Source organism: Cuculus canorus, chromosome 1, assembly GCF_017976375.1.
Source record: "Cuculus canorus isolate bCucCan1 chromosome 1, bCucCan1.pri, whole genome shotgun sequence".
Taxonomy (NCBI): Eukaryota; Metazoa; Chordata; class Aves; order Cuculiformes; family Cuculidae; genus Cuculus; species Cuculus canorus.
The window spans coordinates 166,444,495-166,464,419 of NC_071401.1; positions in this window are offsets into that span (position 1 = coordinate 166,444,495).

Genomic DNA, 19,925 nt, shown 5'->3' on the forward strand with positions numbered 1-19,925 from the left:
CGAATCCTATCACTATATGCCGTGGTAAAAAATCCCTCCTCAGCTTTCTTGTAGGTCCCCTTTGGATACTGGAAGGCCGCTGTAAGATCACCCTGGAGCCTTCTCTTCTGCAGTCTGAACAACCCCAACTCTCTCAGCCTGTCTTCATTTAGAAAGAAGGACATTGTGGGGGACCATGTGAAAGGCTTTACAGAAGTCAAGATAAATTACATGCATGGCTTTTCCCATGTCCACTGATGTGGTCACCCCATCACAGAAGGCCATGTAAACAGGTTTGTGTTCACCGCATAAATTATTCATTTACATTAGATTGTTTTCCTTTATTGGATAAACAGCAGATAGTGTGTGTCAGTTCTGTGGTTTTTTTCAGCCCTGGTATATTCACAGGGACCTGTTTGCCAAGAGATATGGGCATGATTTGGGCAGTTTAGAGTGAAAAATATGTTTAGATATGTAACTGTTAGTCCTTATAACTGAGTGACATAGGTTGGTTGGAAAAAAAGATATCAGCCTAAAAAATGTGTACTGAAAAATAATGCAGTCAGATACTGATTCATGTTTAACATGGTTGCTATGGAATAGCACAGTTTAACATGGCACGTTATTCAAGAAGAACTGGGAATTTGGAAAAATAGAAATGGACAGATAAGACTCCAAAGGAACCTATATAAGTACTGTAAAATATTCTGGGAAAATTCCGCAAGTGATACAATATGGCAGGAGTCAATGCCTACCAAACATTGTGAAACATTAAAGGAGTTGCTATACATCCACCCTAGCTGGACACATAATGGAAAGGAGTCATTGATGTGTTTTATGGGTTCAGTTGGTAAGGATGTGGAACGTTCTTCACTCTGCACTTCTTCCTGGGAAGAAACATCAATTTAAGATATGCAAGCCCCAGGACATGTTACTGTTAGAATAAATGACCTTGCTGTCTCTGGGCCATACTCATAACTGAAGCAGTTTTTCAAGCCCAAATAGCAGAATAAGGTAGTCACACTTTCTATTGTCTGTGTTAAAATTGAATTCCTGCTATGAGAAATCAATGGTGTATATTGTATTATTCATCAGCAAAAAAATTTCCTTGACAATTGCTTCTTTTTAAGTAGTTGATCCATAATGTAAAAACAATGTCATAAGAATATAATGACTGCACAATATGAGCATACATTGTTTGGTCTGTTGGTTATACGCTGATTTTTAGTCATATATTGCCTATTACTTGCAAAATTCAAACGAGCTGTATTTCTCATGATTACTTTAAGAGAAGAGGACAGCTTTCATACTTTTAGATCTTTATATAATATTCTTTTCTCTTTTAGCTTAAATTATGTATGCAGATCATGTATAAACCAGAAACATTTGAACTTCTAGAATACCTTAGACCCATCACTAGAACTTACACATTAGAAATGTCATATCCCTTCCCAAAACTGCTTACACAGTCACCTGAAATTGTGTCTCATTAATTTGTAGACAAAAATTATAGGAAAAAGTCTGTAATTATCTAATTTTCAAAAGGAGAGTAAAGAGAAATATTTTTATGAATGTTCACTGCAAACTGGTTTTAGTATGATGCTGCTTCTCTTATTGCTTCTCTTACACAGAAGCAGAAAGAGACTTTTGGTGCTTGCGCATCAGGAGACAATGGATAGAGGAAGTGTTCATTAGCAGAGATTTATTTTAGGTCAGAAAAGTCAGCCATGGAAGTAAGATATGCATGGATATGACACTCCAGAAAGTATTCCTAATGACATAACATTCTTCTTTAAGTGCATGCCCTCAGGGATCATCTGTCAGAGTAGCTACTCACTCTGGCTTACTTTTTTAGGCAGAACTAACTGTTTTCTTTTCCCATAACAACATCTTCCTGTTCACTGCAGCTCTTCTGCTGTTTTAGAGATCTTAAGGATGAATTGTAGACTGGCAATCTGAAACATCAAAATAACCAAGTAAATACTTTGGAGCAATGGATGTTTAAATTTAGTTAGGCAGACTTGCAACAAATATTTTTAAGTAGTTAATAGAAAAAAATATCCCACAGACAGAGGACATAATATTTCTGATAGCTGAAATATTATTTCATTGCTTCTATCTTAAATTTATGGTTTTGACATGCCCTTTGAATTTGTGTTTCTTTGAAATATTTGTAATTCTTGTTAGATAAACACCCTTGTTGACAGAGAATGCAGTATAAATGTTATTCTGGCAACACAGTTTTCAATCAGTCTAAATTGTCTGATCTGTCCCTAGGCAACCCCTTGCCAAACTTTGCATTTCACAGTGGATTTGAAGGACTTCAATGAGGTTTAGAAAACATTAGCAGTAATGAGATTTTCCATACTAATCCTAGATTACGAAAGGTGTTTACTGCTCCACTCCTAATTTGTTCTGGAATTAAACCAACAAATCTGAAAGTTACAACCATTTATTTCCATGTTCTTAGCTTTGGAAAGGAATAACCAAGGCATGGCTGACTGTGTCCAACATACAGAATACTTTCGGAGTAGAGAGAGCACATAACAGAAAGGCAAGAGATATTTAGTGGAATGCCAGATTAGCTGACAGACCTGATTGAAGAACAGAAAAAATAGAATGACAAACTGTTTTAAATGCCGGCGTTTACAAACATGATACGTGAGATGTGGGCATTAACTACACAGGCATTCAAACCTTGCCTAAAAACCGTGTAATCATAGAATCATAAAACTCTAGAATAGTTTGGGTTGGAAGCAAACTTTAAAGGTCAACTAGTCCAACCCCCTCTACAATGAGCAGGGACATCTTCAACTAGAGCAGGTTACTTAAAGCCTCGTCCAGCCTGACACTGAACATTTCCAGGGATGGATCATCTATCATCCCTCTGGGCAAGCTGTTCTGGTGTTTTACCACTCTTATCATAAAACGTCTTTCTTGTACCTAGTCTGGTTCTACCTCTTTTAGCTTAAAACCATTACCCCTTGTCCTATCGCAACAGGCTGTACTAAGGAGTTTGTCCCCATCTTTCTTATAAGCCTCCTTTAAGTATTGAAAGGCCACAATATGTCAAAAATTACATTTGCAACAACTGAATGTGCCTGAGAGATACTTAGTTCATAGCAATTCTGTCCTGCTCTGAGGCCAAGAATCAAAAGAATATAATACCTATATGCCATAGATACTTTCAGGTAGGACAAATATATTTAACAATTTGGATAGAGAAAGAGCAGGAAAAGAGAAAGGACAGAAGCCATAAGAAGTGTTTCCATTTCCTCAGATTTGTTGCACATTTACTTCTCAACCCAAGGGGGCAGGCAAGTTTGAGATTCCCAGTTCCAAGAAAATTAATATCTCACACTCATCAACGCATACTCACAACTTGCATTTCTCTGTTGTGTCGTTCTTTGGCATATGATCATCTATGTTTGACCTATACAGCCTGTTTTCTGTCCTCTGCCATCTCCAGTGACAACACCTAAACTTTTCATCAGCTCCTTAATCAATGTACTTGCACTGCATATTGTCAAATGTAATTTTATACTTGATTTACTCTACGATTTGCTAAGAATTGCTCAAGCCCATTGCTATGATGCCTCAAAATATACTCATATGTCCTGGCTGCATCTCCTCTAAGTGTCGAGGCACACTCCCTACTAATATCTCCTTCCTGTCTTTGACACATTTCTAAAAGCAATGATATTCCTTGATATTTTTTGCTGTTGTGAGTGAGATTCTAATTAAAATTAGAGCTTAATCTGGTGCTGCTCAATATTTGGACTGCACAACATTGCAAATTAATTTTTTCCCATTTTATTAATACATTTTTAGTATGGGCAGCTCCCAAAGTTTTCAGAGTTTATTTAAATTTTCTGCTGTCCTTAGATTAGGATAATTTTCTCCATTTTCATAAAGGTGGTGTCACAGACAAAATCCTTTCTAAAAAGATACTTATGAAACTTTCTTTTTTTCTTTTTCCTAAAATATCTTTTCTAATGAACAGAAAAGTACTTGATTACTTATTCTGTGTTTGTAGATATTATCTCAACTGTTCAACTTACAAACCACAAAGGCCAGATGTCAAGGTTGAACTCAGTATGGAAGAAAAACACTGAGTAAAATTTTGTTTCATTCTGGTGTAGGTTTTTCTATTTACATATTGCTCACTTTTATAAGAGACTTACATTTGTGTGTATCTTTCTGATTTGATCTTAAAGTCTGTTTTTCTAAAAAGCAAATAAAGGTCTTATTTGTCTTACTATTTGTGTTATTTTTCTCTAAATCTTTATCAATGATTTAAAAAAGGGAAAAAACAGTGCTGTTTTAAATACAAACACTTAAATGGCAAACCTCTTGTGAAATATCCAAAGTCAATTCATTACATATCACATTAAGCTCTTGCTTTGCAGACTTCTGCATCTGTTCTAGTTATCCCAGTACCTTCTTATAGCCAGTGGAGGGAAGCAAACATTTCTCGTGTGATCTGTCTCCATTAAAGTGAGATAAATCAACACCAGGAAAAAAAAATCTCAAACTTAAGTTCTCATTTCAAGGAATAAATAACAAAGAATGCTGTCTTGTTGTGAAGTAAGAGCATGCCTCATGCTCAACAGAGGTACTGTGAGAATATGGAGTTTTTCCTAACATGGAAGTCGTACTAACCTGACAGCTTCCTTAACAAGACTGATTTAAGTTCTAAATAGTGTTTTAGGTAAGGGAACTTGTGATAGAGCCTGAAACAAAGAAGTCAGATCCCTTGGGGATTCCAAAACAATAAACAAAGGTGAGGTATTGTTTCAAAATACTATTTCTTTGTAAGTGTGCATGTAGTTAGTGGTCATAGATATTAATTATTTTGTTTTATCAAAGCCCAGAAGTGTGCCGGCACAGCAGAGGTAGAAAGGAAACTCTAAAGCCATATTTCTCATTGAGCAGCTACAGTATCTGTGATTTAACCAAATGCCACTGATGCTGTGCTGGCAATCACCAAGGAAGAGAGATAAGGTACAGCATGTGAAGTGGAAAGACTGGTGTGCTAGAGGGCTTTACAACTTTACGGTCACAGAAAGGTGGGTTTGAAGCTAAGCATTAGAAGCCTCAAAGCCGTATGATTTTAGGTGAGAGAAACTGAGGTGCAAAACTTGCAGTGCATCTCTTTTCAAGGTACTATTATTCAAGTGAACATGAAAAGGTCTAATTCTAGAACTACATATGGTAGCTAATATTTATTGTTTTCTGATCTGTTTGTTTTTAGGTGAAGTTGTGCTTTCTTCACTGTATTTTTATGGTTTGCTGTGTTGTCTTTCTGGTGAATCAGGTCATCTGAGAGAAGATATGAATTTTAGATGTAATAATCACGGGCCTATAAAATTTGTTTAGGAATTTGTACATGGCAGAACTGAACTTCGTTCACAATTGCAGACAAGAACTTGAATGCATGTACTTGTACAATAATTTACAAAAGGGAAAGTTCATTGAGTGTATGATACAGTAGAGCACTGGCAAATATCAACATTTTCCCTCTCTCTGCTCTTGCCTGCATGCCCTCTCTTCCCATTTTGTGTTGGCTCAAGCCACCGCGCAGCCACATGGTGTTCCTCTTTCCTGGTGATTGCTGATGAGTCTCTGCTGGTGTGGAGGTTTTCTGAATTCTGAGTGAATAGAAAGGAGACAGCTGTTATTAATGCATGAACTTGGAAACTGCATGCACAGTGTAACACTCCAAATCTTATTATTGCCACAAGGAAACTCATTCTATATATGTAGAGCTGCGACATTTTAATAAATCTAATTTGCTAGTCTAATCAAAATCAAACAAAGAGTTTGTATAATAATAGTAGTGTAGTACTACCATTCATAGTCCAAATTAACATGGGAAAGTGTCTGCAACATAGCTAATTACGCACAAAAAATTTCTTAGTCTCTATTTATTTTCTCTGGTGTTATGCTCACTTTCCAGTATTCCTCCAGGTCCTTCAGGTTACTGGCCAGTCTTTCTCAAGCAGAGGACGCAGGAAAGAATGCCAGCAAGATGTTTATCTCCACTTCCATACTAGCAAGAGTTTGATGCATCTGGGGAAAAGGAACTCCTTCCTCCTCCTCTTGAGTTCCACTTGTATTTATGTTTATCCATTTTCTTGAAGTATACACGAGCATTCTCTTAATTTGTTTTCAGGTATTTTCATGTGATTTCAGTTGCTTAGTTTTCTGTTCTCTTTGTAGGTCTAAACTGGTTTAACAAGATTGTGTCCTTGTAGTGACTGCTGACAGACCATTGTGTTTTTTGTTTAGTTGAGGGTATCTACTACCATTTTGTGTTTACATTCTTCCAAGTAATATTTTATTTTATGACCATAGATAGTTCAGTCTACAAAGAATATTACTTTTTCTCACTATAAACTAAAGATAATTTAAACCAAATCTCTTTGCTAGGTAATAGGTGTTGTGGCTAAAACAAGGTAATGATTGCTTAGGCCATAGGCTAGCCCAGGCAGGTCTGGAGCTCCTACGCTGTCAGGTTAACATCAAACCTGTGGACTTTCAGTCATGATCGTAAAATGCTGTGTACACTCATAGCCTCTCCACCCAGGGCTGTCCAGTTCTGAAGTCTATGATCATTCTGGGATTTGCATAGCATGCAGCACATGCCTACAGACTTTCATTCCCAAGAAAATATTGTTCTTGACCTCATAGGGACCAGAAGATTGGCTACGACCCTGAGACTTGTCTTCTGAAGCACCTGTAGGACTTGTCTCAGAGACCATCAACAGAAACAGTGTCAGGACTGTGTAAGTATGGTAGGGCTGAAGACACCACTAGCGAGTGTTACACCTACAATGTACTTCCTGCCTGAAAACTCCTGAGCTTTGAATTTGTCAGTGCAATTCTATTTATCAGGTGCTCTTGCAATTAGAGGTGGCCATATCCTCTCAAAACAGTGGGTCTAGTCAATCCTGTTAAACAGCTGTTGGAACACTGTGTAAAATTCTTGGTTCATGTGGGTAAACAAAGTTATGAATTCTGCTGTGAATATAGAAAACAAGAATTATTTTCTAAACAATGTTTTTTTTTCTTTCTGAAGCTACTTTTTTTTTTTTTTTTGTAAAAGTTAAGCATCTCAGGCCCTTTGCTGCAGTTTCGGTTTCTTGTTTCTCTCCCTCTTTGTAGACATAGCATATCAGCACAGTCACATCTAGTCATACCTTATGTTCATAGCATCCACTTATCTTTGGCTGTATGGTTCCTTTTTTGAAAGAACACATGGTAGGGACTTTTTCTCAAGTTAGGAATAATCATTTACCGTGTACATATAAAACACAATTAAAACTTGAGCACTTCTCTTTTTCCTGTGGTATTTACCCAACATAGAAAGAACTATCTTTTAAAACGTGTTTTAAAATATTTCGGTCCCGCACCTGTAGTCAGGTCTGTTAGGGACAGTAATCCATGTAAAATCTAGTGATTTAAACAGACTGAAATATAACTTATGCAAATCCAAAAGTAAGCCTGTTTTCAGGGACTATTCAATCTTATAACTGTTTGCGTTTCAGTTTAGGAAAATTAAGAAGAAAAACAGAGTAAATCCTACTGAGTTTTGAGGACACATAAGTTCACGTAAAGCTTTGAACTTGTAACAACTCAGAACTTGGAATAGCTTCAGTATTTAATCTTGGGTAATTAATCACTGATTTTCTGAGGAAAAAAAATTGCTAATAGAGGAAGCATCACTTTGAGTGGCAAGTGGAAAGTGATTGTTTAGTATGCAGTAATTTGACATACCTTGTTCAGGCTGCAGGTGAAAGGTGTTTTGCTTCGAGAAAGGTAAGATAATATTTACCAGCAGTTATTCATACGACTGTTCATCCCTTTACTGAAAGAGAAAAAAAATGCAAGCAATAATGACTCTTCTCTATGCTCTCTTTCTTTGTGGATCTGCAAAAACCCCCAATGAAAATTATATGATGCATGACTTGCAGATGTGGCTGTGGCTCATGACATTTAAGTAGTCATTTAATTTTGTGAAGGATATAAAGTAAAATTCAAAGAAAGTTTTAACTTTTCTGTCTCTAATGCCATCAGTATCTAGCTTTGCTGGATTTCCAATAGAAATTCAAATAGCCAGAGAGCAGAAAATGATACTATTGTTTGTGTTAGGGTGACATCTTGGAGACATCCAAGAACAGAGCTCCATTGTGCAAACCAGTATAGAAATGGAGGAACTGACATCATCTGCTCTGACAGGGATTCCAGGAATTCCTTGAAGAAGGGAATTCAGAAGGCATAGCTAAAACCATACAGGGCTCAACAGAGGAGCAGGGCAGACCTTATAATTGTTCAAAGCTGTAGAGTATATTCTGCTGATAAAGGAAGGCACTATGCTGAACTAGAAAAGTTGCAGAGCTTCATCTATGGATAGCAGAACTACTCATCTGAATCTTGATCTATGGCTCAGTAAATGTTTCATCCCAATGTTGCAGCAGTGTTCAGGGTCAAATTGTTGTTAATCCTATGATTTTTCATATGAGACAGACAATAAAGCCAGTCCATGACAATAAGCTTCCTTCAGCTAAGGAGAGAATTCCATTTTCTCAGGAATCTATGAAGCCCAGTTTTTAGGAATAGCAATACCTTGCTCTTGCCAAGTTCTGCCTCTTGTGCTTTTCAGTTCTGGGATATAGTCAAGAGCCATTTCAGCTATCTTATAGTAAGAAACATCTGCTATAGCAGTGTGCCAGGGTATGGCTCTCAAAAAGAGTTTTATTAGATACTGCCTTAGCAAACATACTGTGCTCATCAGCATTTATACAAAAAGGGGGTCTTTTTGTAATGGATAACTCCTTTATTTAGTGAATTTCTTTTTAAAAAATGCTATTCTCCATCATATGCTTTTGTCTAACATTTCTGCTAGTAGGTAGCATATGGTGAAAAGATGTGCTACTTGTTACTTATTCTATGAGAAGAATCCTTGGTCTTTCACCTCTCTTTTTTATCTTGCTGGTATTGATTAATCAATTATGCTTCAGTTATATGTCAGTATATGATTAATAAATTGGTTCAAATTTTTGTTAAAAAAGATTCAATGATTTTTTCCCAACACATTCAATTTGGTAGATATAATTTCAGTTACTATTAATGAAATCAAACTAAGTGAAAAAGCCCGCAGAACATTTGCCTAAAAATTATGATGATGATATGTTTAACTCTTACTAATACTTTCTCAATAGTTTTTGAATTTGATGTCTAATTGTAAGCAAATTTGTCAAAGGGACCGAGTTATCAAAATTATATCAGGTTCTTATAAGCGTCGTGAAAATTTAAAGTGGAGTAGGTGAGAGATTTATTTTTCTTCCTTTGTAGGAAATGTTTCTGAAAGAAACCCAAGGAAGGGTTTTACTGCGCTCAGATGTACTCTGGCAAATGAGACAGAAGAGATCACTGCAGCACATCAGTGTTAATACAACAACCTGCCTAACTGGATGTGTGTCAGTAGCGATAATTCAAAGTATAAGAGAGAAACAGCAAAGGGGTTGCATGTCCTGCAGAATGGCTCATGTGCAGAGCTGGTTACTTATTGCGGTGGGGGGAGCACTGATGTATATATCATAAATCATATACGAATAAGTCTTGTAGGTCATTAATAGACGCACTGGAGCAGAGTTCAATTCAGAATTCCTTGTTTCCTACTTCACTTCATCATTCCTACATTAGTTAATGTAAGATAATCACAAAAGGAAGAATTTACTACTGCTGCTAATACTACTACTGCTACTGTAAAAATAAGTGAATAAATAGATAAGACCTGTAGACTTCACAAAGAAAGGTGCATAACAAATCAAACAGCATTTTATTTCTCATGTGGTAAAACTAGTTAACTACAATACGATCTAAAGCTCTGCTACTACCATAGTGAAGTATTGCCTGTGTTCGCTATGCTGCCTCTTGTTAAACCTGCAGGACCAATCCACATGGAAAGTAACTGTTAGTTACTCTCTATTCTGTCAAATCCTCATGCAGAAATCTTATATTTCAATGACATCCACTTATGTTTTAAGTCAAAGCTAGCAACTTGTAAAAATGAGAGCAAGAGGAAATAATCCAGTAACTTCCTTGAATCCAGGGTGAGGACTAACCCTTAGCTTTTATATTTTAATTGGCTTTGGTTTTTGATTGCATAACACTGATTCAAAAATGTTATGATCTCAGTTGTTTTTAACCAGGAGGTATTGTGCAGAAGTTGATTTACCTAATCCATTTATTTTTACTAGCAAATGATTTAAAACAAATTTCCTCTGCATTTTCCCTAGAATCTGTCACAATGTTTTTCTCCCTCATTAACTTCCATTTTTTTTCTTTATAAAGAGATATATCACTTAGTTCTGTGATTTTTGGATGCATTTTTTTTCATTGAAGGTTCTGAATATTGTTCGTATATGTTTTCATGTTTTTTTAAATTAACTCACCCCCTGAAAGACCAGAAAGTTAAAATCAAAGAAACATCTTTTTATTTAGAAAAGTAAGGTGAAAACTTCCTTGGAACTTCTGAAAAAAACCAAACCAAACTGAATTTACAGCAGGCTCAGGAGTCTGAACTTCAATTTATTTATTCTTTTAGGATAAAGTAGGAAAAATCCTATTCTTTAATGTAAAGGCGTTGTCTGCAAACATTGTTAATAAGGTTTTCAAAGATCTTTTATTTTGAAAAAATCTCTGCTGATTTCAGTCAGAATAGGATATAAAAAAGAAAATGGAAATTGTATCCCAGATTTTTCTTTTTGTTAAAGTGACTTTTTTTTTCTCTTTGTACATTTTCATTGCTAGTATATGTGGGGTTTTGCTTATGATAATGGTAGAGTCTGCAGTCAGTGATTCTCAACTAGCTTTTTGCAAACAGGCTTATATCACAGGCAGTTCTTTCTCATCAAAACCTCCTCTAGTTCTTCAGACTCAAAGATAACCTTTAGATTTAATTTCTATTATATAATAATTACATAATGATCTATTGTACCCACCTGAATGATAATGAAGAAGTGATGGCTTTCATAAATGTTGTATCTGAGACAGAACGATTTAACTGCATGGAGTCTCCTTCCATGACATTTGCACAAAATGATGGCATTAAGCTCCCAGTGGTGTTCTTCCCATCATACATAAGATCAAAGAGCTATTATCATCTGAGCCTCTCTGCAGCTGTTAAGTGCTTTCAAGGACTGTTTCCACTCTCTCAATTTTTGTATTTGCCATAAGGGAGTATCAGAGTTTCCACTACATTCGAGCTGTAATTTCCCCAAAATTATGTTGTGTTCAGGTGGCTATCATGTTTTTTAATTTCTCAGGATCCAGCAGCTGAGTTATGTAATGCATAGCATACCATCAACATGAAAAATGTGGTTTTGTATTCTCAGGAACCGAGGCTCTACAGGGAGCTGCCAGCTGTCTCCTGCTACTACCTTTCTCAAGGTGTTGCATGTGTGAATAATGGGAAGCTGGAATCAGAGGAGGAAACAGGATACAAGTAGAGAGGCACAAAGATGAAGGAGAGGCAAAGGGCAAGACTTAAATTTAAATATTCTTCAGTCCTATTACTGTGGTACTAGAAACTGAACTCTCAGTGCAAGGGTAGTTATGCTTTGAAACAGCGTAATGTGGCTATAGAGCTATGTCAGAGTATGGTGAGAAATTTGGTGACTTAAAGCAGGCATGGATTTGATTTGTTACAAAACATTAGTAGGACATTACTTAGGTATTCACCATGGCTGATCCTCATACATCATTTAGATTTGGAAATCACAGAATGGTTGAGGTTGGAAAGATGTCTTGCAATTAGTTCAATGCCCCTGTTTAAGTAGGTGCAGCCAGAGCAGGTAGCCCAGCACTGTGGCCAGTCTGGTTTTGAGTGTCTCCAAGGATGAAGACTCCATAACCTCTCTGGGATACCTGGTCCAGCATTTGACCACCTGCATGGTAAATGAGTGCTTTCCTGTGTTCAGACGGAATTTTATGTGTTTTAATTTGTGCCCATTCCCTGTTATGCCATCAGTGGACATCACTGAGAGAAGTTAGAGGCTCCCTCTTCTCCATTCCCTCCACTTATATTTGTACACATAGGTAAGATCTCCCTGGGCCTTCGGTATTTTTATGACCTCAAATGTAGTACTGGCTAAATACCCTGGCACTAACAGAATCAAAACGAAGGGGTTGGATTCTCACACGCTGTAACTAGTATTTATGTTGTAATAAACAGTATTTTTTTCTTAATTTCACTGTATTTTTAATATTACCATTTATATAAGATGTCTCTCTCTATTCTGCATAATTACACCTCATCACATGAGAACCACATCTTTCATTTTCTGGAATATGTACAGTTTATTTTTTACCTACACAAGAGAATTATTGAAAAACAAAATGAAAATATGTTTCTCAGAATTTTTTTTGTAACATAAATATTCAATAGAAATTCAGCTGGCACCATCTACTTAAATAGATGAAGCTAAATCACTTTATTATTACTTAGATATGAAACAATAGCCCTCTTTTTAACTACGGCTTTCTGCAGGTGTCTGTACTGGCTTCCAACTTTTTCAAAGTATTTAGATATGTTATTAGTCTGTAGGAGGTACACAAACAATCTAACTGGTGATCCTTGTTTAGAAGAATTTGCAACCTAAGGCTATGCCTACAATATCTTTTTATCTGTTTGCAAGAAAAGCTGTTATGGAGAGTATTTTCTTCTATTTTTATACTGACCAAAGCTAGAACCAGACTTTTATATGTCTGTTGAGTGATTCAAGTGGAACTACTCATTGACTAGAAAATAACAGAATAGAATAGAATTATAGAATAGTTTGGGTTGGAAGGGACATTTAAAATTCTTTAAAAACCTATTCCAGGGTCTCACCACCCTTATATCTAGTCTGGTTCTATCCCTCTTTATTTTAAACCCGTTATCCCTTGTCCTATCACAACAGCCCCTTCTAAGAAGTCTGTCCCTATCTTTCCTATAAGTTCCCTTTAGGTATTGAAAGGATGTGATAAGACCTCAACAGAGTCTTTTCTTCTCCAGGCTGAACCATCCCAACTCTCTCAGCCTTTCCTCATAGAAGAGGCGCTCCATCCCTCTGATAATTTTTACAAACCTCCTGTAAACGTGCTCCAACAAGTCCACGTCTTCCCTGGAGCTAGACACAGTACTCCAGGGAGGTCTTAGCAGAGCAGAGAGGCAGGATTAACATCCTTGAACTGCTGGTCATACTCCTTTTGATGCAGATCAGGATATGGTTGGCTTTCTGTCTTCAAGTGCATATTGTGTGCTAATGTCCAGCTTTTCATGCACTAGTACCCTCAAGACTTTCTCGACAGAGCTGGTCTCAGTCTTTTCATCCCCCCAACCCATACTGATATCAGAGAATTCCCCTGTGCGTGTCTGGGACATTGCATTTGACCTTGTGGAACTTCATGAGGTTCACACTGACCCTCTTTTCAAGCTTCTTCAGGTCCCTCTGAACGGCCTCCCATCCCTCAGGCATGCCAACAGCACCACTCATCTTGGTGTTTGCAACCTTGCTCAGGGTGCACTTGATCCCACTATGACACTGATGAAGATATTAAACAGTACTGGTCTGGACATCTAGATGTTGACCACTACCCCCTGGATGTGACCATCCAGCCAATTCCTTATCACCAAACAACATGTCTATTAAATTCACATCTCTCCACTCCAGAGAGAAGGATGTGTAAGTTAGCGTTAAGTAGGAAATCTCTAGGCAAAAGATGGTCTTAATAAACAGTGTGGAAAGGAGAGGTAACAGAGTTACTACTTTAATCTTACTAATTTGTTTTAACAGCTTCCTTGCCCAGTACAAAACTGACTTCCTAAAAGATCCCTAAACCACTGATACGAGGTCCAATACAAAAAACCCTAGATTAAACCTATAGCTCAGGAACCAAAAGTGGGAAGGGAGAGACAAAAAGGTGGTTATAGAACATGTTCTACCTTGTCACAGTGAGACAAGGCTCAACTTATTCATTTCACTTGGTATGAATGGGTGCATGTTCAAATATAAATGTTTTCCTACCCTTGGTCAGAAAATTTTAGTGTGCACCAGCCCACAACACTTTGTCTGTGAAACAGTTTTTAGCTAAAAACAGCATCACTGTACTGAAGCACCCACTGCATTGTCTAGACCTGGCTCCCTCTTCCCAAAGATCGAGTCGGTGCTCAGAGGAACCCAATGTTTTCTGTAGAAGATGTGAAGGCAAAAATGATAGAGATCCTCAACAGCCTTTCTGAAAATTATCTGCAGAATTGCTTTGAACATTGGCAGCATCGTATACTGTTATGTGTTAACTCTGACGGGAACTATTTTGAAGGTGATCAAAGTTGATTTTCTTAATTTGTTAAATAAATGTTTTACAAACACAGTCTTGTTTTGTGCTGGACCTCATATTATGCATATTTACAGTTGGTTTCATTAAGAATGTCAAACATGGAACAAAAGCTAATAATTTGAAAGATATTTCTCTAAACTCACCGTTAAGACCATACCGTCACAAGTGTGATTTTATTTATTAATATCTTAAAAAAATTTAATTTACTCCTTGGTCTCATATGTGAGTGGTACAGAAAAAAATTTTGTTTTTCACATTAGAAAGTAAGTCTAGTAAGGAATACCACTGTCTTTCTGCATTCTGTTTGAGAGAGTAACATTTAGATAGCCAAGTTCCTAAAGGGCAGAGGCCTACCAAAAAACCTCCCTTGGTGACAAAAGATGATTTTTTTTAACACGTTGACTATTTTGAAGATAATAAAGGGTTTCCTCATCATATTAATACTTCTTTGGCTTTAATTTCATCATGGAAGGCCTACTGCTAGGCTTTGTTTCATAGGAAGAAGGGCTAAATTCAAATTTTAGGGTTACTAGTAAAAAGCCTCAAGTCCTATCCAGTCATCAGTGAAAAAGAAAGGATGTGGCCTAACACCCACTGAATTGACATGCCACACTCGGGGATACAAATTAGTTGATTTAAAAGACAGTACTTTGTTAAAGAAGAAAAGGACCATAGAACAGAAATAGATTAATCTATACTGGGTTCCGCACAGCATGATTTGCAGCCCTCTGGTTTCCTGGGGCGACAGTTGCTCATCTTACAGGCAGCAGAAAAATACGTTCACAATCTTCATAACTCACCACTCAAAGTCAGGTTGCTTAAACCACAGATTACAATCACCAGAAAAACTCATTACTTCACAAATAACCGATTACACTAAAGGTAAAATAGTCACTAGAAGGGAGTACCTTAAACGATGCAAATTCTTACTTGGTATTTTGGGATGTGTGTAATTACCAGCGAATCCCAGACAGCTTGTCATGGGCCACTCTTGAAACAGATTCTTGTTACACAAAGAAAAGTTTTGTCTGGGCAGATCTGCAAGTGATACAGGGTAGAGTCACATAACAGAGATAAATTAACACTGCATATTCATGCCAACATTTGTATTTATAAACTTATTTTTTGATACAACTGTCAGGCAAACAAACTTGCTCTGTCTTACGGAAATGTAATAGAAAATGACCTGTTAAAGTTTTAATCAAGCATAGTGGTAGGGGCCGAGAGGTTATGTTTACATGCACTGCAGACTCCAGCTGATGCCTCTCTACCGCAGTATACCCTTTTGCCCCCAACAGTTCTGCTCATGCTACAGAAGTATTTTCTTAAATGTGACTACAGGAATATTAGCAGGTGTACTAAACCTCTGTAGCACTGAGATTCAAAAAAAATCTGCTCATCCAGCATATCTGCATATCCAGCCTTGACACTGGCCAGATCTGTCAGAACTGCCATGAGCTCTTTTTTCAAACTTAGTTTTGATCCAGAGCAGATTGACAAAAGTCTTCACAAATGCTCAGTGTCAAAAAAAAAGTAAAAGAAGTATTGGTGAAACTATTTTTGAAAACACTTTCCCCAAATCATTATTGGCCCAGAATGTGGAACTGCTGGTGTTCCCATCTGGTTTAACAGCACAGCAGAGGAACTGCCCAAGGATCTCTCCTCAGGGAACACTCCTGAGGAACTGCTTTGAGTACCAGCACTAGAGCCGGGCATCTGACACCCTGGCAGCACAGGCACTAAACTAAACTCACAATATTAAATAAAATATGCCTAGGCTGTGAGGGAAAAGCACAGGTGCCCTATTCCCTCTGGAATGAGGACTGAAGGGGCCAAGGGCTCCCATGGGAAGCAGGTCAGATCCAATTAGGCAGCCAGGTCCAACCATGAGTCCGGGTCTATAGCACAGTGATGAGGTAGTTCCAAAGTCACACCTGAAAGCCAACCTGCAGGTCACGGTCAGGTTCAGCAATCATTGGCAGACCAATGGTGATGAGGCACGATCAAGGTAAAATCAGGAAGTCAGCCTGCAGGTTGGTCCACCAGCAGCCATAACTGTGGCTGAACTAGAGACCAGCATCCCTCTAACTCAGACCCAGGTCTGAGCTTAAAAACACCTTCTGTGTCCTTGCCTGGGGGTGGAGGCCCCAGGTGAGGTTGATCAGGGCCATTAAAGCCCACAGGGCCCTGACAAGGCAATATTAATTTTCCTGGAGAAAAAATACCATGAAAGGGTTCATATCCATCTCCTCCTGCAAAATAGTCTGCCCTCTTCTGTGCTGCAAACCAAGAACAGAGCCTGAACCATAGAGTGTTAGTTAGCATGGGGGAAAAATATGCCAGAAGATGTGCTGCATGGATGTTTCCCACCTGGGCTACAGCCCTTGGGTTGGTACTGTTTAATGTTGTAATACAGATGCAGCCTAAAAGCTTCTGCTGGGAGCCAAGAGTAGATGACTTTATTAGAGCTGGCATACAGATTCTTGACTCACTGACAGCAGCTTTAAACTGGATCATCTTGGAGTAGTAACAGCAAGATAGTCTCAAGTTTTTCTTCTCTGTGACAGGTCTTTTAATTATAAGCATACTAGAATTCTTTGTCCTGATAAGCATAGTCTCAAACCTGTTATTTCTGATAGAATCATGGGCAATGCCAACATACGGAGTGCCAGAGAATGTAGATATCCCCGTTATGATTTTCCTCCAGGAAAATTTTTACATTGGTGTAGTTATTTTCATAGTGGGATCACCTCCAAAAATGACACAGAGATTTTAAACTTTCAAGTCATTGTGAGATTGAGATCTCTTTTTATGTCTAAAAGAGGAGTATTTCCTTTCTGCTTCATATTAGATCTGAAGAAAAATTATGAAAGCCTGTATGTTTTGAAACTGACCATAGTTCTCTCACTTTTACTATAAAAAAAAATGAAGTAAAAATAGTAGACATGGCAAATAAGAAATGACTTACTGTTTTCCTGCATGTCATAGACTTTTCTTGTTAATCACCATTCCACTATTTTTTTTGATCCCTTAGAGACATTCTAACCTACCTCACGTAAAAAAACGTGATGCTCTAGTCCATTCAGAGCAACAACATCTTTAACAGGGATTGTCCATAACAGCAACTTTTCTGTACAGAAAACATGTTGTACATACCAGCAGAAGTGAAGCACTTCTGCTTTCTGTTCTGTGTATAATCCTTCATAGTAGATGAATCTATTTTATCATTGCTGCCTAATGAACACAGAAGCCTACTAGGCCATCTTGTAGGATGCTGTATTGGATAGTTCAATAATTGTTGGGCTTGTGTGGTTTCTCTAGAAAATGTCCTTTAGTCCTCTAACAGCTTTGGAAGAGAAGCTAATCTGGAGGAACTGACAGTGGGATTCTGTCCATATTTAAGACACCTACATTTACACACCCAGATATGCATTGTTCTTGTAAATTCTAGTTACAGTGGCTGGAGATATTGGCATGTAGTCAATGGAGTTCGTAGGGTGAAATGGCAGATAACTGCTTGCTGTTTTCTTTGGGGTGAGTAGCTCTCTACTGGTGAGAAGAGCTCAGATCAGTAGAGTCCTGACAGTCGTGTGCATGCACAGATAAATGTAGATGTCTTTACTTCTACCTTAAATCCTACACTGTACATCCAACTCTAGCAAACAATAGTGTTGAGTGTGATCCCTGGACTCAGATAATATACCGAATAGTCTAGATTCTGCACTGAAGATTTTCCTCCACTTGGTCTTTCCCAATAGTGGAGGCCTGTCTAGCTCAGTTCTTGTTGGAGTACTGGCATCAGGAATATTTTAGGGCAGCCTCAGCTTTCTGGTTTGTCTGAGCAGATCAAAGGTCAGTCCTACACCAGAAAGAGAGAGCCAGCTTGCTGAGGAAAGAGAGGGAAAGAACAAAAAGAGAAGCATGACTTTCTCTAACACTTCATAAATTCACGCCCATCCTACTGATAAAACATTTTGTTTTCTAATGAGCCATACTATCACACCTTACAGAATCACAGAATCATAGAATCATAGGAGTTGGAAGGGACCTCTGGAGATCATCCAGTTCAACCCCCCCGTTAAAGCAGGTTCACCTACAGCATGTTTTACGAGATTGCATTCAGGTGGGTTTTGAAAATCTCCAAAGAGAGAGACTCCAGAACCCCTCTGATCAGCCTGTTCCAGTGCTCTGTCACCCTCAAAGTAAATAAGTTTTTCCTCATGTTCAGGTGGAACTTCCTGTGTTCCAGTTTGTGCCTGCAGCCCCTTGTCCTGTCACTGGGCACCACTGAAAAGAGTCTTGCTCTGTCCTCTTGATACCCACCCTTTAGATATTTATAAACATTGATAAGATCCCCTCTCAATCTACTCTTGTCTAGGCTAAACAGACCAAGGTATCTCAGCCTTTCCTCATAAGAGAGATGCTCTAGTCCTCTTATCATCTTTGTGGCCCTCCACTGGACTTTCTTCAGTAGTTCCTTGTTTTCTTGAACTGGGGAGCCTGGAACTGGGCACAGTGCTTCAGATGGGGCCTCACTGTCTGGCAGGGTGGGATTGAGTCACAGTGTGCTCCAGTAGGAGCCCCTCACCTTCTGGAGAGTGCAACATGAGGCAAAACAGCCCACAGAGCAGGCAGTCTTCATAAACCCACACACTGAGAACTCTTTGTACTCTCTGTAAACAGCCTACAGGCATAGAACAAACACTGCCTTGTTGATGTATAGCACTCCCTAAGACAACATAATAGTTTAAAATATCACCTGTCCTTCATGAATCTGCAGTTGGAATGATCAAGTGCAAATAGGTCAGTTCATTTGGACACTAGTCAGTATCTGTGCCCATTTTATCTTTTCTCTCAGAGTAATTGTAGGCAATTATATTCATGTCACGTTTTACCCTTCTAGTTGTTGCCCGCTAAAGATCACCATGGGCTTGAAGAGAAGTAAGACTTCTGATTTGAATTACTTCTATGTGGGATTTTTGTGTTAATCTCTCTGCCTTCTTTTAAAAAGGTACCAGAAATACACTTTTCTCACCTACACTTTTAGAATGCATCTGTCGCGTGAAGCAGTTTGTAGGGACTTTGGCTGTTGAAAACTCTAGCCCTTGTTCCCAGATCCATCTCAGCTAACTGTCTTTCATGAGGAGAATTAGTATTTTTATTTAGTCGTCTTATATTTAAAACTTGAATCCCAATGTACATAGGTGTAACCTACTCACAGGCGCTGTCCAGAAAAATGATTACCAAACTAATTTGCCAAATTCAGAATAATGGGATTAATTTGATATAAAACTGATGTTTCTTTTTTTTCTCTGTGTGTGGAGGTACTTCTGAAAGTTGCTGTTATATACTAATGTTAGATGCATATTATCTTGGCAGCTAAGTATTATAACAAACAGGTATCCATCCACAGGTGGAGTTTACAATGAACATTAGGGGCCTGAGGACCCCTATTAAATGTACAAGGTAGTTATATGTATTGGCCACACAAGAATACATCCATAAAACAGATCCTAAATTACTACTGGCATTGAAAGTATATCTTTTTAAATCAGCAG